Source organism: Mesoplodon densirostris, chromosome 4 (assembly GCF_025265405.1).
Source record: "Mesoplodon densirostris isolate mMesDen1 chromosome 4, mMesDen1 primary haplotype, whole genome shotgun sequence".
Lineage (NCBI taxonomy): Eukaryota > Metazoa > Chordata > Mammalia > Artiodactyla > Ziphiidae > Mesoplodon > Mesoplodon densirostris.
In genome coordinates, this window is record NC_082664.1 from 74,831,518 (window position 1) to 74,855,827 (window position 24,310).

Consider the following 24,310-nt stretch of genomic DNA (forward strand, 5'->3'; position numbering starts at 1 on the left):
AGGTTTTGGGTCATCATGTTTTAATTGTCATTTGTTTCTAGATATATTTTGATCTCCTCTTTGATTTCTTCAGTGATCTTTTGGTTATTTATTAATGTATTTTTTAGCCTCCATGTGTTTGTATTTTTTACAGATTTTTTTCTGTAATTGATATGTAGTCTCATAGCTTTGTGGTCAGAAAAGATACTTGATAAGATTTAAATTTGCTTAAATTTATCAAGGCTTGATTTATTACCTAAGATATGATCTATCTTGGAGAATATTCCATGAGCACTTGAGAGGAAAGTGTATTCTGTTGTTTTTGGATGGAATGTCCTATAAATGTCAATTAAGTCCATCTTGCTTAATGTGTCATTTAAAGCTTGTGTTTCCTTATTTAAGTTTTTTTTTTTTTGGATGATCTGTCCATTGGTGACAGTGGGGTGTTAAAGTCCCCTACTATGATTGTGTTATGTCGATTTCCCCTTTTATGGCTGTTAGTATTTGCCTTATGTATTGAGGTGCTCCTATGTTGGGTGCATAAATATTTATAATTGTTATATCTTGTTCTTGGATTGATCCCTTGATCATTATGTAATGCCCTTCTTTGTCTCTTGTAAAAGTCTTTATTTTAAAGTCTATTTTGTCTGATATGAGAATTGCTACTCCAACTTTCTTTTGATTTCCATTTGCATGGAATATCTTTTTCCATCCTCTCACTTTCAGTTTGTATGTGTCCCTAGGTCTGACTTGGGTCTCTTGTAGACAGCAATATATATGCATCTTATTTTTGTATCCATTCAGCCAGTCTATGTCTTTTGGTGGGAGCATTTAATCCATTTACATTTAAGGTAATTATCCATATATATGTTCCTATTACTGTTTTCTTAATTGTTTTTGGTTTGTTATTTTAGGTCTTTTCCTTCTCTTGTGTTTCCTGCCTAGAGAAGTTCCTTTAACCTTTGTTTTAAAGCTGGTTTTGTGGTGCTGAATTCTCTTAGCTTTCGCTTATCTGTAAAGGTTTTAATTTCTCTGTCGAATCCGAGTGAGATCCTTGCTGCGTAGAGTCATCTTGGTTGTAGGTTTTTCCCTTTCATCTCTTTAAACGTCCTGCCACTCCCTTCTGGCTTGCAGAGTTTCTGCTGAAAGATCCGCTGTTAACCTTATGGGGATTCCCTTGTATGTTATTTGATGTTCCTCCCTTGCTGCTTTTAATATTTTTTCTTTGTATTTAATTTTTGATAGTTTGATTATTATGTGTTTGGTGTGTTTCTCCTTGGATTTTTCCTGTATGGGACTCTCTGCACTTCCTGGACTTCATTAACTGTTTCCTTTCCCATATTAGAGAAGTTTTCAACTAAAATCTCTTCAAGTGTTTCCTCAGTCCCTTTCTTTTCTCTTCTTCTTCTGAGACCCCTATAATTCGAATGTTGGTGTGTTTCATGTTGTCCCAGAGGTCTCTGAGACTGTTCTCAATTATTTTCATTCTTTTTTCTTTTTTCTGCCCTGCCATAGTTATTTCCACTATTTTATCTTCCAGGTCGTTTGTTTGTTTTTCTGCCTCAGTTATTCTGCTATTGATTCCTTCTAGAGAATTTTTAATTTCATTTACTGTGTTGTTCATCACTGTTTATTTGCTCTTTAGTTCTTCTAGGTCCTTGTTAAACGTTTCTTGTATTTTTTCCATTCTATTTCCAAGATTTTGGATCATCTTTACTATCATTACTCTGAATTCTTTTTCAGGTAGACTGCCTATTTCCTCTTCATTTGTTTTGTCTGGTCAGTTTTTACCTTGCTCCTTCACCTGCTGTGTGTTTCTCTGTCTTCTCATTTTGCTTAATTTACTGTGTTTGGGGTCTCCTTTTGCAGGTTTGTAGTTCCCATTGTTTTTGGTGTCTGCCCCCAGTGGCTAAGGTTGGTTCAGTGGGTTGTGTAGGCTTCCTGGTGGAGGGGACTGGTTCATGTGTCCTGGAGGATGAGGCTGGATCATGTCTTTCTGATGGGCAGGACCACATCTGGTGGTGTGTTTTGGAGTGTCTGTGACCTTATTATGATTTTAGGCAGCCTCTCTGCTAGTGGGTGGGGATGTGTTCCTGTCTTGCTAGTTGTTTGGCATAGGGTGTCCAGCACTGTAGCTTGCTGGTCATTGAGTGGAGCTGGGTCTTAGCGTTGAGATGGAGATGTCTGGGAGAGCTTTTGCCACTTGATACTACGTGGAGCCGGGAGGTCTCTTGTGGACCAATGTCCTGAACTTGGCTCTCCCACCTCAGAGGCACAGGCCTGACACCAGGCTGGAGCACCAAGACCCTGTCAGCTACACAGCTCAGAAGAAAAGAGAGAGAAAAAGAAAGCAAGAAAAAAATAAAATAAACGTTATTAAAATAAAAAATTTAAAAAATTATTAAAAATTAAAAAGTAATAAAAAAAATTTTAAATAAAAAACAAAGAAAGAAGAGAGCAACCAAACCAAAAAACAAATCCACCAATAATAACAAGTGCTGAAAACTATACTAAAAAAAAATAACCCTCCCCCTGGAAAAAAACGGACAGATAGAATCCTAGGAGGATGGTAAAAGCAAAGCTATACAGACAAAATCACACAAAGAAGCATACAGATACACACTCACAAAAAGAGAAAAAGAAAAAAAAAAAAAATATATATATATATATATATATATATATATATATATCGTTGCTCCCAAAGTCCACCTCCTCAAATTGGGATGATTTGTTGTCTATTCAGGTATTCCACCGATGCAGGGTACATCAATTTGATTGTGGAGATTTAATCTGCTGCTCCTGAGGCTGCTGGGATAGATTTCCCTTTCTCTTCTTTGTTGGCAGAGCTCCCGGGGCTCAGCTTTGGATTTGGCCCCGCCTCTGCGTGTAGGTCGCCTGAGGGCGTCTGTTTTTCGCTCAGGCAGGACGGGGTTAAAGGAGCCGCTGATTCGGGGGCTCTGGCTCACTTAGGCCGGGGGGAGGGAGGGGTACGGAGTGCAGGGCGAGACTGCGGCGACATAGGCCTGCGTGATGTTACACCAGCCTGAGGCGCGCCGTGCGTTCTCCTGGGGAAATTGTCCCTGTATCCCGGGACCCTGGCAGTGGCGGGCTGCACAGGCTCCCGGGAGGGAAGGTGTGGATAGTGACCTGTGCTCGCACACAAGCTTCTTGGTGGCGGCAGCAGCAGCCTTAGTGTCCCATGCTCGTCTCTGGGATCCGCACTGATAGCCGCGGCTCCCGCCCGTCTCTGGAGCTCGTTTAGGTGGTCCTCTGAATCCACTCTCCTCGCGCACCCTGAAACAATGGTCTTTTGCCTCTTAGGCAAGTCCAGGCCTTTTCCCGGACTCCCTCCGGGCTAGCTGTGGTGCACTAGCCCCCTTCAGGCTGTGCTCACGCCGCCAACCGCAGTCCTCTCCCTGCGCTCCGACCGAAGCCCGAGCTTCAGCTCCCAGCCCCGCCCGCCCCGGTGGGTGAGCAGACAAGCCTCTCGGGCTGGTGAGTGCCGGTCAGCACCGATACTCTGTGCGGAAATCTCTCCGCTTTGCCCTCTGCAGCCCTATTGCTGCGCTCTCCTCTGTGACTCCGAAGTTTCCCCCCTCCACCCGTGTCTCCGCCCGCGAAGGGGCTTCCTAGTGTGTGGAAACCATTCCTCCTTCACACCTGCTTCCCAGAGGTGCAGGTCCCGTCCCTTTTCTTTTGCCCTACCCAGGTATATGGGGGAGTTTCTTGCCTTTTGGGAAGTCTGAGGTCTTCTGACAGCATTCAGTAGGTGTTCTGTAGGAGTTGTTCCACATGTGGATGTATTTCTGATGTATTTGTGGGGAGGAATGCGATCTCCACGTCTCACTCCTCCGCCATCTTGAAGGTCTCCTATATTTTACATATTTAATGCATTTTATAATAAAGAATGATATGATGTAATGCTCTAGGTCCGCAAGAATTTGTTTCCTTTCAAAGGGATCTGTGTAAACCCAAGATTACTCAGGTCAGACACTGAACCAGACAGCTCTTGCAGGTCTTAAATTTTCTAATAAGAAACTAATGACTTCAGGGTGCAGGTGGGAGGGAGGGGAGCCATGGGGTGACCTCAATTCATTATAAGACTTTTCATTATAATTATTATACGATTTTCTCTCTGCTTTGCCATAAGGATTAAGAAAAGACAGCAGAGATATTCCAGATGATCAAGAATGGAATGCTATTATGCAAATTCAAAACTATAAAGGGAAGCATCTCACACTTGGCATGGTTATATCTCATCACTCAGAAATCAGTAAACAGGGAAAGAGGTAGAAGTTACCACATAGTCAAATAAGGACTGTCTTACCTGTGGAGGATTCATCACAAAACTGCTTTTAGTGTTTGTAAACTACAAAGTCCATACACCGGAGTATATTAACCCAATGGCTTTATTGCAGGAAACCAGCTGAAAAGTGTCTCTAAGTGACCGATACCAGCTCCTGTTTTCTCCAAACCAAAACAATGACAAAGGCATTTCTTTTCAAATTCCCAGGGAGGCTGGGAAGGAGATGATTTGTTTTACTGTGTAGTATTTACTCTTAGGTCGGCACCCTCTTTGCCTCTGTCAATGAGCATCACATCCTCTTTTCATTTAAATTCCCTGCTTTGGTGATCCTGTGATTTCAAACAGAGGAGACGGAAGTGACAGTAATAGTGTGGCAGGGTCTCCACTCTGTAACCTGTATGCTAAGTTAAAACCTTGTTGATTCAAGTAAAAACAGGTTTCCAAATTGTGGAGTCAGACACAGAATGTCATAGGTGCGTGGTTAGACTAGTTGGGTCATGCTAGGGAAACACCACCATGAATGGCAGGCTGCCTTGGACTAGCCCCAGAGTGGCCTGCTGTTGACACTATATCTCACATGTTTTCTTCCTCCTTTTAGTTATAGCATGAATGGATCTTCTCAAATAAGTGAAGTATTATGGACTAGAGGAGAGCATCCAACCCCAAACAGCAAATACACAGCATGTCCACAGATGCTTGGTGGGCGAGCTTGGCCCTATACCCACCATAGTGACTCACGACAGCAATCCGTGTCTCTTTCTCAAACATGTAAACTCAAGGTTGACGTTGAGAGTCAGTTGCGACAGATGTACTGGGAAGGCAATAATGACAGCTTTGTTCTTTGAGCAGTTACTGGGTCCCAGGAAATCCTGTAACAGGTTACACCTATTATCTCATTTAATGCTACAACAAGTTAGATACAGTTAGTGTTCTCATATTTCAGACAAGAAAACAGGCCCAGAGAGGTTAGGTAAAGTGCCCAAGGTCATACAGAGAACAAGCCAGAATTCTAACTCAAGCAGCCTTATTCCAGGACTTCAGCTAAGCCACTCTGCTGTAAACAGAGACAGAATTGTTGAGTCATGAGAGGATTAAGGCACTAGAGGAACAAACCAGGAAGAAACTCCTGCAGCTGGGCAAGCGATGAGTCAGCCTGGCCTGCCGTTCCTGATCTTGAATCACACTCCATGCTCCCAGACCACATCTCAGTTCCTGGATGCCTTGCTGTGCCACGGAGGTTGGTCACACATATCCTGATTGTGCAACTTTTCCTCGGTTCCCATGAAACCTGATTTCTTATTCCCACACATATTCTTGTAGTAAGCCTTCTCCATTGACTTGGATAAGCTGGGGAAATCCGCTTTCTTGTTTCTCAAAAGCCGAGCACTGAGGCAAACTGGAAGCTATTATCTAGCAGTGGTTCTCAAATTTTAGATACATCAGAATCACCTGCAGGGCGTATTAAGCCAGATTACTGGGCTCCACCCCCTGAGCTACAGATTCACTAGGCCTGGGTTGGGGCCCAAGAATTTGCATTTCTAACAAGTTCCCTGGTGTTGCTGATGCTGCAGATCCAAGGACCACACTTTGAGAACCACTGATCTAGAGCCTTGCTCCCCAACGTGTGGAGAGCAGCGGCAGCAACCTTACCTGGGAACTTGTTAGAGATGAGACCCTCAGCACCCACACAGGCCTACTGAATCAGAATCTGCATTTTAACAAGGCCCCATTTTAACAAGCACATTTTAACAAGGTGTTTCTGTGTGCATAAGAATTTGGAGAATCACTGCAGAGGTTCCCAACTGGCTGCACACTGGAAATACCAAGAAGCTTTAAAAACAACACTGATGCCTGGTTCACATACAGAGATGCTGATTTTGGTGCCTGGCCCCTCCCCCAGACATGTTAATTTAGCAGGTTGGGTGTGTGTCTGATGTGGGGATGTTTTAAATCTCCTCCTGTGATTCTGATGTGCAGCCAAGGTTGTGAACCACTGACGCAGAGGTGTTGTCTTCAGCTGACCTGCTGACATTTTCTCTTGCCCCACGCTCATTTACAAAGTGTGTTCTTCTAGAAGGAAGAAGAGCAGTCACTATAGTATTTATTAAACTGACAGAAGAGAAGAAAGAGTGGAAATAACTTTATGCCTGAAATCTCCACTTTGGCCAAGTTCAGCTTCAAGTTGTAATTAATTGAAGAGGAAAGGGAGACCAACAAAATCAAATCATGTTTAAATCCAGCAACTATTATTGCAGCACTGGTCTGCAGCAGACCAGTCAGATAGAAAAATACACTGTCCCCAAATGAGCATTTGTTCTCAGAATGAAGTGCTTCAGTGCAGCCCCATTTCCCTGTGGAGCACTATTCCTCCCCTACCTTTTTATGTGTTTGTTTAGTTTTGGTTTTTATTTATTTTATTATTATTTTTTAATGTATTTTATTTATTTATTTATTTATTGCTGCGTTGGGTCTTCGTTGCTGCACGCGGGCTTTCTCTAGTTACGGCGAGTGGGGGCTACTCTTTGTTGAGGTGTGCAGTCTTCTCATTGCGGTGGCTTCTCTTGTTGCAGAGCATGGGCTCTAGGTGCGTGAGCTTCAGTAATTGTGGCACACGGGCCTAGCTGTTCCATGGCATGTGGGATCTTCCCGGACAAGGGCTCGAACCCGTGTCCCCTGCGCTGGCAGTCGGATTCTTAACCACAGTGCCACCAGGGAAGTCCCTAGTTTTGTTTTTTAATAAGATGTGTGACTTTAGACAAGTTATCCAAATTCTCTGTACCTCAACTTTCTCAACTGAAAATGGAGATGGATCCCTAGCTCCACAGAATGTGGAGACTGAATTGGATTCTATACAACGTGCCCGGCACATGCCTGACTGTACAGGGAAAGCACAGTAAATGGTCTACCTGGGAGAATTCCTCAATTAAGAGCTTTAAAGATTAGGTAGCTAATGATCTGTAATACCCTCCTGAGCACCTGCTCATCTCATTTTAATAAGGAGAGTGTGTTCGGCCTTCTACAGGAAGTCACAGATACTTCAGCCAGCAAGGTTGGAGGAAAGACTAGATCTGGACCAAGAAGGCTGGTCAGTAGGTGTTCAAAAGCCAACCACTGAAATCATGAATCAGAAGGGCTTCCTGCAGCTCCAGGCACAGGATGGGCAGCAGCAGGCACCTCTCTAAATCTTGCTATAGTCAGAGAATTCGGGATATAAGCCCACTCAGAAAGGGTAGGGTGTAGCATTTCAAGAACTATTTTCATCACCAGGAGAGTGAAGTAGGTTGTGAAAAGGCAAATATTTCTATAGACTCTCTTGAGAGATAGTTTTGACATGGAAAATATAAAGGAGAAGGGGTTTGCATGAACAGTGAAACATGCCTTCTTCAAGCTTGTTTCCTTCCAGCCTCTCCCTTATCCTCCATCTTCTGAGCTCTGAGATGGGTGGTATTTAAGAAGGCATCTCTCCTAATAGATGTTTTGTAAGGCCTCAGAGGCATTTCCAAGTTGGAGTCAATATACTCTGTATACTGATGAGATTCTACAGTAAACTAATTAGCTGTCTGCAACTAGTTAATTAAGAGATACTGCAGTACCTTGGCCTCAGGCATTAAGCAGCTCTAGCTGATAAGCCCGAAATTGGCAAATAAGAGGATTGACAGTACACAAGGGGATTATGTGTCACTCACTTAGGAATATGTTTTTCCAAGGGGTAGATGAACATAGCCTAGAGGAGGTCATACGGGTGGGATCTTCATGAGGCTCCATAATTGTCAGAAAAGCAGGGATTCCCAACTCCTGGGAAATGCAGCAGTAAACAGAGTTCTCCCTAAATTTCATTCTGTTTTCCCTCTTTCTGTCACCACAAGACCTAGTTTATTGAAGTCAAGGAGGACATTAAGACTCAGAGGTCTTTGGGTATGCCACCTGGCAGGGTCATAATTAACATAGACCCTGTGCAGATTTTTTAAAGGTGCCCATTTCTCTGGCTAGCCAGAGCCTGTTACCAAACCAAACTCGGGTCCACTTGCCCACCATGCAACAAAGCCAATCTACTGACACTGGGTTGTGATGAAGGAAAATACAGTGTTTATTACAGGGCCCAGCAAGGAGTACGGACAGTTAAGGCTCAAAAGACACAAGCCCCCCAACGGCTTTCACAGAATGGTTTTTAAAGGCAACATTTGGGGTGAGGGTTACAGAGTACATGACTTTCTTCTGATTGATTGGTGATGAGGTAACAGAGTGCTGTTTCGGGAAACTTAACCATCAACCTTCTGGTTCCAACCAGTCTGGGGTCTACATGGTTGTGGTCAGCATGTAGTCACCATCCTCCACCTGGATGTGGTTCTTAGTTTCTGCAGAACAACTCAAAGGTCCTGCTCGGTTTCTAGCCCTCACCCTTACTCTAACATCTGGCCTGGTGAGTAGGATCTGGGCTGGACTCCAGCTATACTCACCCTTTGGGAATGCACCTGCAGCCTGCATAACTGTAGGCAGGGACCTCACCTTCCACCCCCAGCCCAGATTAAAGGAAGAATAGAATTTGGAGGGGGAGCCCTCATGCAGAAGGGACCAGATTATCTCTCCCCACCCTCGAAAGGAAGGAACATTCCCAAAGCCAAGCCTTATCTGCTACTCGCCCACAATGCAAGTTCTCTGGTGCCTTGAGTGTTAGCAAAAGGCTCCTCACACCCAGAAATTCCCCAAGGTACACTGGCTATTCTCCAAGCTAAGAATCACCTCTTGGTGAGTGGAGTGGGAAGTAGGAAATATTATCAGCATCTGGGAGGGCTTTACATATGTCCACCTGGAGACTATGATGTGTGACCGCCCCTCTCATTGGCACATTTAACTCTCCCACTACCCTCACCATGGTTTTCAAATTCCTATCTGATGAGGTAATGGTGAAAGAATATATAAATGTGAAGAGGATCAAAGCAGAAAAAAATGTTTGGAAATTACAGATAGCCCTTTAAGTCAAAACTCTGGGACATCTGAATGGTTTGCTCTCTGTCCCAAGCAGTTTCTGCTATTCAATGCCATTCTTTCTTATTGTGTGCTCCACTGACTCCTTGCGTAAGAATCACTTGGGGCACATATCTAAAATACATCCTAGGCCTACTCAATCAGAATTACTGAGAGCAGAGCTGGAAATCTACATTTTTTAACAAGGTCCCCAGGTGACTTTTATGTATTTTAAGGTTTGTGTATGACTAATCTACTAGGACAGGTAGCTTATCTGGTGAATATTTATTCATCTCATTTATCTGCTTATGACTTCTTTCACATTTAGAGAGTGGAACCTGAGTCCCCAGTGTCATTTACACAGATATCTATTAGCCTAAACCTAGCATAATGTAGTTCTACTGCGTTGTATTCACAGAACAGCAATCTAACTTCCAATGACCATAAATAATCAATCATAAGCTTTGACTAAGCAGTTACCATTGAACTTATATGGCCTCAAGCCTCCAGTTCTAACACTGCCCTAAAACCAATCCTATCTCAAGTAGATGCCTTATTATCTTACGTGTAGTCCCAGCCATTTGTTTCTAACTCTTGAGACAGTGCTGAGAAGGAGCTCTTTGCTGGAAAGAAGAGTGAAGAAACAGATGGAGTTGAAGGGGAGAAAGATGAGTAGGTGAAACTGTCACATTGAGCAGGGCAATCCACTTCCTGGCCACATTCAGAACCTCTTTCTTAGTGCCCAGAGGGAACTGTGTAAAGTTAAAGGGTCAGACCAAGAAGACAACTTACAGTAAAGTAGACCGGTTATATTAGGTTCTTTCCCATTTCTGCTGTAGCAAATTATCACAAACTTGATTTTTTTCCATATCTACCTTTTAACACTTACTTTTTAAAGAAGATAAATGAAAGGAAATCAATTATGTGTACAAGTGGAAGAAAATGAACCTCTTTGTCATTATTATCTGAGTTTAATTTCATCCATACACTACATGCCAATGACATCTCTGGTGTGTTGACTATTATTTATCCATGAAAATTTTCACGAAAGTTTTGCATGTATTTTTAGCACCTATTATAAAGAATCTTACGGTGTCATGAACACACTAAGCATTAAAATGTAAATTGAGGGGAAGAGAAAGTTAAAAAAAATTGCTTCTGGGGAAAAACAAGAGGTCATTCTGAAGTTTAGAGTCAAAAGTATTGCCAAAGAATAGATAGTAATGCTATTAGGAACACTGGCTGGAGTATACTGGTATGTTGGAGAAACTGGATTCTTGTTCTATCAGCAGCAGTTCTGCCAGGAGCAGATTTTAGTGGCTCTCCTAAGTGGAGCAGATTTCAGCATATGTCTGTATTTCTGTGTAGACACTGGTCCAGAGTCACCCATGACCTCAACTTACCATTCTCTGCCTCTGGCCCAGAAAGATAATGGTCTACTACTAACTGTTCTTCACTTTTAATTTATGAGTTTATTTTAAATTGTGAGAATAATAAATGCTTGATGTATCTTCCCAAAATTCAAAGCATGAAGAAATGTGTGAAGAGTGAAGGTCACCGTATCCACCCCTTCCGCATTCTACCTTCTCTCCTCCAAAATAACCACTAAATGGTATGTGTCCTCCCTGACCTTTTCCCATGTACCTTGTATACCTTTTTTTGTTGTTCTCATTAACTCAATATATCCTGGATACCCTCCCATGTAAGTATATACAGTTCAACCACATTTTTAAATGGCTTCATTGTACTCCTTAGGGAGAAATGCACTGTAATTGTTTAACTTTCTTTATGAATAGATATTTGCTTGGTTTCAGTTTTCTATTTTTAAGCAGTGTTGGAGTAAATACTATTGTACACATATCCTTGCACACTTAAACAGTTATTTCTGTAAGAAACATGCCAAAGAGGAGATTTCAGGGTAGATTTTAATTCATGTTGCCAACTTCCATGCCTACCAACAACAAATTAGAGTTCCATATTCTCTATATTCTCAAAGAAACTGGATCTTAAAATACTTATAATTTTCCCCTACATGATGGCATGAAAATAGTATCTAATGTGGTTCCTTTGATTTGCTTTTACCTGATCAGTTATAAGATTGAGTATTTTCTCATATTTTATCATAGTGTTTCCTTTAAAGACTATTAGGGTCCTGAGGATCCTTTGGAAGATGGCTATGGTCATTGACAGACAGTATATGATAACCTGGAGTGAATCTGGAACATAGCAAGCTAAGATTCTGGGAAAGCGGGAAAGAACCATCCTTCAGATTCCTAATTAGGCAGCTCCCTATCTATCCGTAGGCTTCCTCTTTTCTCTCTGTGAACTAACAAGAGGCTTATGGGCAGTCAATCAATAGTTCTCACTCTGCAGGTCATCAAGGTTGGGAAATGTCTTTGATTTTTCCAACACTCACCTTCTGGAAGGGCAACTGGTCAGCAATCCCTGAAGAATCCCCAAAATGGCATAAAAGAAAGAATATGGGTTTAGAGTCAGTCAAGCCTATGTCCTCTACTTAATAAATGCATAATCTTGATCAAATCACTAAACATTTCTGTGAAGAGTGCTCCCAGGAATGCTGCAAGAATCCAAGTACAAGGAGTATTAGACGCTCAATAAGTGTAAGAATTCCTTACCTTTTTTCATCTCTTCTGCCGAGGCCCTTTGAATTCCTGGAGTCTGTCCCTCTACCCACAGGGCATCGGTGCCAGCCGGCACAGTCTTGCCCCCTGCTCGAGTCGTGGACTAGGGCTTGCTGTTTTGTCTCTGTCCAGCCAGCTGATTTTGCCAAAGTTGGGCTTTTGTCCTTGCTCTCTCTCTACCTTATATTTAGAAAGGTTTTCCTGAAGGACACTATTCTTCCTCATTGTCCCCTCATCCTTTCCCTATAGTTTAAAAGCTTCATCCCCTTCCTCTGGATTTCAGAACCTGCCTGACACTAACAAAGAATTACCACTACCAAGTTTGGATTTGGACTTGACCTGCTATTAGGCACCTTCACCCCTCATAATTCAGTCTCCAATATAAATGGATATATCCTTAACCCCCAATCTCACCTCCTGTTCCTGCTCTACCGCAGTTTTTCCTTTGCTAGAATGAGACATGCAAAGCAGTCTTTAACAGCCTCCCAGGAGCAAATGCTGAAGGCTTATCTAGGTCCTAGCAAGTGATGCTGATGAAGAGAAGGAAGTAAAGTTGCCCAGAGAGAAAGACATGCCTCTCACTCTTCTGTTTCTCTTTCTTACCTATTGGCTTTCATACAGCCACTCGCAGTACAAGAAGCTTCCCCTTCTCCCCAAATTGGAACAATTGGGGGATAAAGGTCAGACAGAGCTAACTGGATAAATCAGCACACATATCCCATACTGCATGCCAGGGACAGGGGTGGAAAACAAAAATCGCCACTAACACTCTATAGCTTTGAGACCACTTAGAGACCCAAGCAAAGCTTTCATCTTTTTACAACTTCATCTGCTGCTTTTCTGAAACATATGTATATCTGATTGCCAGAATAGCAGAGGCACAATGTTAAACATTCTGCTTTTATTAATGAAACTCCTATCAGGACTTCCTACTCAGTGTTATTACTAAGGCCATTAGTGTCCTTAAGTATGAAACAATTATAAGGAATGAAAATGTTAATATATTTTACACAGTTGCTATCTGTGCTACTTAGGATATAGTTCAGCTGCTTAAACAGAGACTCAATCACAATGGCTGAAAACAAGATAGAAGTTTATTTCTCCCGTTAAAGTTTCATGTGACAGGATCAGCAGGGAGAAGCTGTACTCCACAAGATCATCCAGGGACCTAGGCTCCTATCTTACTGTTCTGTCATTCCTTAGAGTGTTGTTCTTGTCCTCATGGTCAAAATTGGCTTACCAACTACTGCATCATATATCAGCCTATGGAAAGGGAGAAAAAGGACATAGGGGGCAAGTAGCTTTCTTTTGGGAAGATATTCTGGAAGTGGCGTCCATCACTTCTGCTCACATGCACTGGCTGGAACTTGCTTACGTGGCCACACCTTGCCAAGGGAAACTGGAAATGTCATTTCTAGTTGAGGTCTTGGACCTCAGGTGCTTCTGTTACCAAAATTCCATCATACAATATATACAATTTTTAGCCTACCTTTTCATTTAATATTTTAACAATCATTGCCTCATGTCATTAATAAATTTTCATGAATATCATCTTTAATGATTATATAGTGGTTCTATACATGAAGTGTTTCCCTATTGTCAGACATGTAGGTTGCTTCCAACTTGGCGATTTTACAAATAATACTACAATTAATATCCAGCATATTAATCTTACTTGCTTTTCTGGTAATTTCCTTGGGATTTATTCTCACAAGTAGGATAGTTTTACTTAAAAGTTGTACCAATGAACCTTCTTCTCAGCAGCAAATGAGAGGGTCAAATTTATGCCACTACCACTAGCAATAATTTAGTCTTTTTTTTTAATCTTCACAAATTTGATTGAAAATGGCATCTAATTGTAATTTTAAATTTCATTCCTTATCAGTGTGTTTATTTAATTACTTGTGAATGTTAACAAGTTCTAAATATTTATTAACTGCTTGTAAATCTTCTCTTAAGAATTTGTCTTTGCCATGCATTGTTTCCGGTTATTTTTTTCATCTGTAAAACAAGACAATAATAGTACCTGCATAATAAAGTGTGGTGAGAATCAAACTTTGTTTCTTCTACTCCATCTGTTCTGGTTTCTTCTGGATAAGCCTTGCAACCTAGGGCCCACTCTATGCTGGGGCCACTGTGGATTGGTCTGAGGACCCCTATTCATTCTGCCACATTACCCCATCTTATTTTGTTCACAGCACTGATGATTTTCTTTTTTATATAAATTTATTTATTTATTTACTTTTGGCTGCGTTGGGTCTTCGTTGCTGCGCACGGGCTTTCTCTAGTTGCGGTGAGCAGGCGCTACTCTCCGTTGCAGTGTGCGGGCTTCTCGTTGCGGTGGCTTCTCTTGTTGTGGAGCACAGGCTCCAGGCATGCAGGCTTCAGTAGTTGTGGCTCATGGGCTCCAGAGCGCAGGCTCAGTAGTTGTGGTGCACAGGCTTAGTTGCTCCGCGGCATGTGGGATCTTCCCAGACCAGGGCTTGAACCTGTATCCCCTGCAGTGGCAGGCGGATTCTTAACCACTGAGCCACCAGGGAAGTCCCAGCACTGATGATTATCAGAAATTACACTTTTCCACTGGTCTGCTTATTTCTGTCTGTCTCGCCCCACCCCCGACCCCACCAGCCCACATCTCCCACCCCCTAGAAGAACCAGGCCCTGGTTTCCCCTTTTCACTGGTGTTTCTCTACCACTGAAACAGCATCTGGCCCATAGTAGGTACTCAATAAACACTTGCTGGATAAATAAACGAACTTCCTTCTCTCACCGCCGGAATCTTTTGACTATGTAAAATACTTGGGCACAGTCTGCAATTACCTCTTTCCAAAGACAAGCCTTGAAGCCCCCTGCACACACACGGGCATGCACACACACACACACACACACACACACACACACACACACCCCCCGCATCCCAACACCGTCACTCACTCACGCTTCCAGGCTCTGGTCTCTGCCTCACTCTATCACACTGACAATCCCAATTCCATGCACTACCACCACCAATTATGTCCGAACATTCCCTGCACTGCATCACACATCTGGCCCAGTTTCTACTAAGACCTCTAGTCTCTAATCAAGACTGAAGAGAAAAGAAAGGAAAGAGGAGGTAAGCCCTGATCTGGCCGCCTAAAACATATTGTCCTCATGCAGAAAGGAATGTGGTTGCCTGACTTTCTGTTTAGAAACCCTGAGCTAGGAACAGGCTATGACTGTAACAGAGAGCTTTTTCCCCTCTTCTGCCAGATGATGTGTACTTTGCCAAGACAGAGGGTGGAATAAATAGAGTCCACGACTGTGCTTCTCAGTCCAACACCACTGATGTGGCAGTCTGTGGAAGTCCTCCCAGAGTCCAGCATATGATTGTCCTGTATACTGATTATCAGAACGGCTGCAATTAAAAACCGAAAAAAGCACTTGTACATTTTCAAAGGGATTTTCATGGAATGTTAGGAGAAGACCGATAAGGTATCTCTCACATGACTTATATTAAACTGGAAGTCTAGGTAATGTCTAATTTTAAATTCACTTTTTTTTAGCATGAAGTAAGCGACAGGTATTATACACCTTTCTGGACATTTTGTTCTATTTTACTTTTGTTGTCTCAGAATTATTATGAGTGTTTTCAAATGTATTTTAATATTTTAAAATCAATTCCACTTTAATTCATATACTTCTATGGTCTATAGTTAGAAGATTAACCACTTTGGAGGTTCAATAATTAAGGACTTAACTTGTAGAATTTCTTTGACAAATTAAAAGCAGATTGAACATGTAAGTGTTTTTGGAACTTAGGCTGAATATTCTCTAGTGAAAATATGAACTATCCTTCTGAAGTGCCCAGGGAAAGCATATCCCTGGTCCTCCCAATTGCTAAATATCTCTCAACCTCTGTTACTCTTCCTACATCTACTCAGCTTCCTTGGTGAATTAAATGGAAGTCCACTTTAGTAAAGCTACTTCAAAACTATATCCTGACCACCCTCAACCCCAGATCTTTCCATCTTGAAACAAAGGGAAATGACCTCTTTTCTCATTGTTTTATTTAAAAGGACTACAAACTCATGAAAATACCGCATGTTACTTTAGAGTCACGCCAGCTACACTTTTACTGGTTTGGAGATTCACTGGGAAGAGAATGAGCTGTTGGCCAGATAATGAGCTCTTGGCCAAATCCCCTTGTGTGTCCCAATGTGTTACTATGTCCTAAACATGCATTCAATGAGGCTTCTTATTGTGGCTAACATCCAGCATGCCCAGAACTGAAGCCAACTTAGTCATTTCTTCAATCTCTTCCAGATCTGGCTGGGCTCGACAGCTGGGGAACAGGGATATAGCAGCCTGAGAATAATTAGGTGGGGAAAATATTTACTATGATAAACAAGGTGTTGATGTGGCAAGCTAACCAAAATATCCCTTGTCAGGGATATGATGACAAACTGTGTCTCTCTCCAAGTCCTCCTGTCCACCTATTGTTTGAGTGATTATCTCTAATTTCATCTCAGCACTTCTTAATGTTCTTCACAAATTGATGACCTCAGAATTCATGCCAGGATATTCTTGGTTATACTGGGAATCTAAGATATTCTTACTATCATTATGATTTCAGAGACATTGATTTCTATGATACTGAAAATGTTAGGAACTGGCATGTCTATGAAACCAAAACTTACAAAACCTGTCTTGTTTGGGGTTGCATGAAAATAGTCAAGGGATAAATTGGTCTCTAATAAAACTACTCTTTATTACCACAGGAACTCTCTGCAGTACACAAATACAGATGCTCTAAAGGAATAAAATCACTAGCGTTAATACACTGCACCCCGTGGCATATGTAAAGGTGAAGTAAAATGATGTACAAATATATAAAATTTTTAAACGACTTCACAGGAAGAGGTTTAAATGTTTTCAAGGTTCTCGGTTTATAAAATCAAGTTTTAAAAAGTTTTAATACATCAACAAATGTTTTAGTGCATCAGTAAGACCTAGCCTGGTAACTAATGAATCTGGAGGATTCTATCTAGGCAGAACTATCTTTTTTTCACAGTATTTTAAAGGACATTAAATCTCTGATGTTCCCAGATTATGCTTTAGAAGAGTTCAAAGAAATGGCTTTGATAGAGATGGCTTTGAATGTGGACTGATGATCATTTCTAAGGAGAAACTTGAAAGTAGGTGGAGGCAGTGACAGCAAAGAGCAAACGTAGGTCCAGGAGCCTGTAAGCAAGGTCAGGCTTTAAACGTGGCAAGAGTCCTGCCTCATAGGAACCTTAGAATAAGAACAAGTTAAAATGCTAGCTGCAGAAGCAAAGAAATGTCCAAGCTATCCTGCAGGACTTCTAATACCCATGTAGTGGTCGATAAGATGCGTTCATCCAGGGGCTTCCCTGGGCTTCCCTGGCCTTCCCTGGTGGCGCAGTGGTTGAGAATCTGCCTGCCAATGCAGGGGACACAGGTTCGAGCCCTGGTCTGGGAAGATCCCACGTGCCGTGGGGCAACTGAGCCCGTGAGCCACAACTACTGAGCTTGCGCGTCTGGAGCCTGTGCTCCACAACAAGAGAGGCCGCGACAGTGAGAGGCCCGTGCACCGCGATGAAGAGTGGCCCCCACTCGCCACAACTAGAGAAAGCCCTCACACAGAAACGAAGACCCAACACAGCCAAAAATAAATAAATAAATTTATTTTAAAAAAAAAAAAGATGGGTTCATCCAGAGGAAATATGAAGGGGAGATTAAATAATTTTCTGTTGAAGAAGTAGTTTTAGAAACTCCTAGGAAACGAAGTGTGCTGACCTGAATTTCATTCATGAACCTGACCTAACTCTGAGCCAGCCATAGCCTCACTGGGTTGCAAGAGGCCTTAGAGGTCATGTAGTCTAAGTACCTACATCAGTGTTCCCTGGAAGGCAGACTGCTAAACAGCTGGATCAAGATCCTCCTTGGGTAATATTTTAAAATATAGATGCCCAGGCCACACCATGGGGCCTTCTAATTCAGTTGGTCTAGAATGAAGCCCAAGCATCTCTACTTTCAACAAGCTCCACTGTTGGAAAAGCAACTTGGAAAGAGAGAGATGGATCAGGCTGATAGAGCTCAGGGCCCAGGAACCTGGCCCACCTGCCACTTGGATGCAGGTACTTGGATGAATTTCCAGGCAGGAAGTCACACCAGTCTGGAAGGAGGCATAGTCATAGCCAAGGCCAGGTTCAGAGACAGACACTCAGTCTTGAAAGTTATCAGAATCTGAGGAGGTTATCCACACCGGGACACAGGCATGGAAGGACCAAAGAGGTCCATGGAGGTGGGCAAAGCTGGGGCTTGGTCACGAGAATAGGGCAGAAGCCCAGTCTTTAACACTAAGACAGAACCAAGGGGAATTCATATTTGCTGAACACTTTTTCTCTGGAAAGTACAGGCTGTCTCCTATCCTCCTCCCTGTGTTACCCTAACACACGCTGATTTAATCCCCTCTTAATAGGTGAGGTGAATTTGCAAGGTGATCACGAGCTAATTTTTATCTCTCTGGTCCACAATATCATCATCTTTAAAATGAGTGGAAAAATTCTTACTCCACAGAGTCTGGAAAGGATAAAACACGACAGTATAGTCTAAAAGGAATTTCACCGTTTCTAAAAGGAAATCCTTAATTTATGTGGTACTATTTTGCAAGACAGTGTGTTCAAAAACCTACCAGGACCTTCTATATCCAGTTAACCTCCCTATCTAGCTTTTAAAGCTCTCTGTTAACCAGTCACACCTCTGCACCAACTGCATTTCTCACCACTCCTCTGAGCCCTACATTCTGTGCAAACCAACACAGAGAGACACCAGGTTTCTTCCTCATGCTCACCATGGTCTAGATGGCTGTCCTCACCTGTACATCCTTCCTTTCCTCCTCCCTTATATAAACAGTGAAACTGTATTAAGCATATATACGGTGCCAGCACTGTACTGAGTATTTTACTGGCGTTCTTTCTTTCAAGGACAATAAAACCCTATTCGGTAGGTATCATTATTTTAACCCTTTTACCGGTCAGTAAACTGAGGCTTCAGAGAAAAATAACACGTGTAAAATCACACATTTAGTAAACGGCAGAGCCATGACATGGATTCAGGTTTATCTGTGGCCGAAGTTCTTGCTTGCAGCCCATGCCATGGTCTCTGTTCTTGACCAAGCAGTCTGTCACTCAAGGCTAAACTTAAACCCCAAGAAGTGCAGGGCTGCTCTAGGCTTCACTGGATCAAAGTAACACCAAAAAATTTATTGAAGTAAATCACATTTTGGACACCAAATAGAGAATCAATGAGAATGCATCATTATCCCTTGCCTCTGAGGCAAATAGGAAAATGGTGAAGTTCACTGAATACTTAACTGGAGTCTTTTCCCAGGAAGACAGGAGCTGAGCCTCATTTTTTAAAACAGTCAGAAGCATGAAAACAAATAGTAATACATGATTTAGGAAAATCACTCTGAACTTTGGTTTTAACTCTGTTTAACTCTAGAGATGGTGTTTTAGGACAAACAAGTCAAAGTCTGCCCAGTTCTCATCTCTGAATCTTTCCTCTCTGCCTGGTGAGGGCCTCTTCACCCACACCTGTGGCCCTGGCTCCTCCAGGAAGAATTTAAAACTCCTAGCCTCACATTCTCTGACTGAGGGTTGTCACAACTTACACTACTCTGGCCCTGACCTTATAGTCAGTTTCAAAAACTAAGAGATGATTGTTGGATAAATATATAGGTAAGTTTATATAATTATTCACATATGCACAGATTTATGTATCTCTATAGATCAATTTGCCTATCTATCAATATAAATATATCTGTATGTCAGTCACCTGGTAGGTGATGTGTCACAGTTTAACAAACATTTATATAACGCCTACTGTGCACCAGCCTCTCTATTAGGCACTAGGGAAAAAAATATAGTCAATATTATGCACCTAGATGTTACCTCATTTGGTCATTAGAGTAACCCTGTTACACCATTATTATTTTATACAGAATGAAAAGAGGGACCAGGGACACCCAAAGAAATTAAATAATTTGTTCAAGGTTATAGAGAAAGTAAGTGGTAGATTCCTCTGTCCCCAAAACACAAACACATCTGGCCTCCATGTGCTGCTTCTGAGTCCTTCCAAGATCTAGTCTTCTACTTTGATCCTGTTTCTAGCAGTTCAACCAACCTATGGATCCGTTTCCTGATTCCTCTCCCAATAACCCTTAAATTTATTTCTGAACTCCCACACTCTGATAGGGGGAGCTTCCCTAGGGATTGAAATTCTTCCACTAAACTCCAGGTGGCGCTCTGTCACTAGAGGCCATGCACGCCAGCTGCTGGCTGCTGGGCCCTTTGCATCTGTTGTACCCCTTGTTTAAGGAGGACAAAGCCACAGTGCTGGCTCCATTGTTCCATCAAGACCAATGTTATTTCAGTGGTGACCTCCCTGATGCTCCCAGCTTCACCAGATGACATCATTGCTTGTCTCCTCGCCCTCTAGATACCATGCTCTGCCTAGCAGCCTGCACGCCCTCTCAGACCTCCTAGGCCTGCCTGTGTGTGTTCTAGGTCTTTACCTCTCCGTGTGTGCCCCATCCCAAGGTGGTTAATCAACTCATGCCTGACTACGCCCCAAGATATAATAGGAAGTACCATAACTGTATTCAATTCTCCTGCAGCTCAGTTTGTCAGTAAACAACAGCACATAAAATGTCAAGGGACTTCCCTGGTGGTGCAGTGGTTAAGAATCCACCTGCCAATGTAGGAGACACGGGTTCGAGCCCTGGTCCGGGAAGATCCCACATGCCGCGGAGCAACTAAGCCCGTGTGCCACAATTACTGAAGCCCGCGCGCCTAGAGCCCGTGCTCCGCAACAAGAGAAGCCACCGCAATGAGAAGCCTGCACACCACAGTGAAGAGTAGCCCCTGCTCGCTGCAGCTAGAGAAAGCCCACACACAGCAACGAAGACCCAATTCAGCCAAAAATAAATTTTAAAAAAATGTCAGGAAAGAAAGGGCTTTTGCACTAGAGGAGAGAGAACTGGCAGGCTGGAGGGAATAATCTGAATTAATCTCTCTCTTATACACCTACACACGCACACACACACAGTCTCTCTCTTTCACATATACAAATACAGTTTCTGTCTCCTTCTCTCTCTCTCTCTCCTCATTCTCCTTGTCTGTCTGTCTGTCTGTCTCTCTTTCTCTCAGTTAAGTTTCTATAGAACTGAAGTTGAGAGCAAGGAGTTCTCACCCAGAGCCACAATGAAGGGGTCAGAGTGACTTATGAATCCAGTGAGGCTAAAGCTTTTAGGCCCCTCACTCTCGCTGGCCTCTCTGAGCACCAGGAATAGGCTATGAGTGTTCTAAGTGGTAAAAGGAAGCCAGGCTACCACAGGAAGCATTTCATGTAAGCTTTTCTGATAAACTGCCTAAAGAGATCTCTGAAGAAAGAAACATACATTTCCAAGGAGCCATGCTGTGATTTATTTTCTCATTCTAAACGAGTATTTACATTTTTACCTGTTAGTATTGATAATTTTGTAGTATATTAGGAAAGCTCCCCAAATTGAATAAGCTATGGGCACCACAAAACTGAGACCCGCTCCTGGGAGGGAGAATACTGATACCAAAGAAGGAAGAAAATTCAAAAGTTGTGCTGAGATCCGAAATGCGGGAGGAGACCCTCAAGTGTCAGCCCAGCACAGGGAGCAAAGGCAGTCAGGGAAGGTGATGCATACAGTCTGGAATCCAGGAGTCTAGTTACAAGCAAAATGGGAGGGATTCAAAGCATTGCTAGAATATTGTAGCTTTTGCTGTTAGGAGTCCCAGTCAGGGGAGAGGGCAATGGGAGGGGTGATGGTGTAGAATGGTCAGGGCAAGGCATGGTGTCAGGGGTCCAGTCAAGGGCGCTGGGGTTGATGGCAAGGCTGCAGTCCAAGCAGAGGAAACCAGGACACAAGGGCCATTGCACAGACTGGGCAGTCATGGTGGGGGAGGGGAGGGGAAAGCCCTTGACCAGTGGGCACACAGGTGCCATTGTTGCCTCACCCTAAGACATCGCACCCCAGTAACACAGTTGGGCACCTTACACGTTTGTAGGCTGCATCGGGGACTCCTCAGAGAGGATGCAGTGCTAAATTAGCAGGATTGGGGAAGGCAGGCAATGGCAGGCCGGGAAGCATGATAAGCAGTAGAATCTCACCTATGAAATGGGGATAAGAACATTACTAACCGGGGCTTTCCTGGTGGCGCAGTGGTTGAGAGTCTGCCTGCCGATGCAGGGGACACGGGTTCGTGCCCCGGTCCCGGAAGATCCCACATGCTGTGGAGCGGCTGGGCCCGTGAGCCATGGCCGCTGAGCCTGCGCGTCCAGAGCCTGTGCTCCGCAACGGCAGAGGCCACAACAGTGAGAGGCCCGCGTACTGCAAAAAAAAAAAAAAAAAAGAATATTACTAACCATCTCGGATCATTGTTGGGATGATTCAGTCAACGGTGTAGGTAGAATGGAAAGCCTCATGCCTTATTCAATCCTGGAGAACCACTCAAGCTTTCTGGAATGTGATTCTACCTTGAATATGGTCAGAAGAAAGGAGTTCAAAGCATCCTGGTATGAGAGTCGCAAACTGATTCAAGGAAATAACACAATAAGGAAAGAGCAGCTAATTTTACTTCAAAAAAGAAATCACCAATACAATGCAAAAATGCAGTTTATGTGTTTCCTTATTGATTTAATGAATTCCTTGGTAAATTTCTATCTGCTTAGTTGGTTAGTGATTGGTTAGTCTTCCTTGTGGTAACAGTAATAGTTTTAGTTCTCCATATAGTAATGACTACCATTACTGTATTTTATTTTCTCAATTGATATTGTACCCTAATACCACTCTGTTTCCTTGTGTTGTGGGAAAAATTAGAAATTTCTTTCCATTTCAACAGTTTACCAGGTGTCTGTGACCCTCTCCCAACTGCCCCTCATCCCAGAATGCAGAGTGTCCTGAGTTGACTCACTGATATCTATACATAGATAAAGTCTCCTGGGCGTCTGGTCCATCACTCAGATATCCTGCCCTCATGAGGACATGTGGATCCCCAGCACTGAGACCTGTCACCAAGGCCTTTGGAAGTAATCCTATCCCCATCTGAAAAGCTAGATTCCAGTTCTATCTCATCACAAAAGGTTGGGTCTCAGCCTTCCAACAGAGCTGTTTAGACCAAAGCAAGAGATACACAGTTACGGTTAAGCTGCCAAAGGACGTCAGAAGGTTAGAGGCTGGGATTTTTATTCAGTTCAGATGTGGACCCTTTTGCCTTCCTCTGAGGGGAGAGAGATTTACTATTATTAAGGAAAACGTTCTACTAACTGCAGTCGTGTTCAAAGCACCCACAGAAAATACTTTGAATGCACGAGGTTGCTCTCAGGGAAGAATATTTACTGTTTCAGAGGAGGGAAAGGAGCCAGTCATAAATTTTTTCCCACCTACCCTAGCACCCACAGTTAAGGGAATTAATTAGGTTTTACTGAATCTCCATGACAAAACAATCCTTGCTGGTCCTCTCCAATTCCCGTCAATCTAGAGATTATATAACCAGAAGGAGTGGTAGTAAATTCTCAAGAGACAACAGAGGTGAAAATGGGCTGAAGTCTGGAATCACCAATTGCTGCCTAAATCTGTGGGCTCTGGGAGTTTTCCTAAATTGTATCCATAAGCCATAGCAAGATTAAGCCATGCTTAAATCTCCCCATCCTTTTTTTTTTAATTGATAAATAGTAATTCTTTTTGAAAGACAGGAAATATTTACCCTAGCTCTTATTTATTTAAATGAGAGACATCACTTGCATAAAGAAGCAAATGCAAGAGAAAACACAGCTACCATCACTATATATTATTTTCTAAAATGACTTACAACACAGCGTAAATAACATCAAAATTAAAAGAGAATCATCAACTCAATAGGCAAAGCCAAATCATTGTTCTTTAGTAAATGTTTGCTAGAACCTCAAAAATGTACATGAAGTGGAAAAGTTCAGAAATACAACAGCTGTACAGAATTCAGCTTAGTGATTTGTATTTAGTATGTGCCGAATAAATTTTTACTAAATTTTTCACCTACAACTTTAATGACCAATACACATTTACATGATCTGAGGTGAAGTCTGTGCAGCTTTGACATAATTCAGTTAATTCAGCGTTACAAATGACACGACTGATCTGCCAAAATTATACTATCAATTCCCCCTTATTTATCTCGTTGATTTATCAACCCCACATTCCATTTTGTGTCTGGCCTCAGAATGACATATAAATATAATGAAAGTGAAAATTGAGGACACCTGCAGATATGGTTCAAAATCTAAATCCATGACAGTGTGGGCATTGAGAATAGAAGAGCTCATGCCATGTGTTCTCCAGGGATCA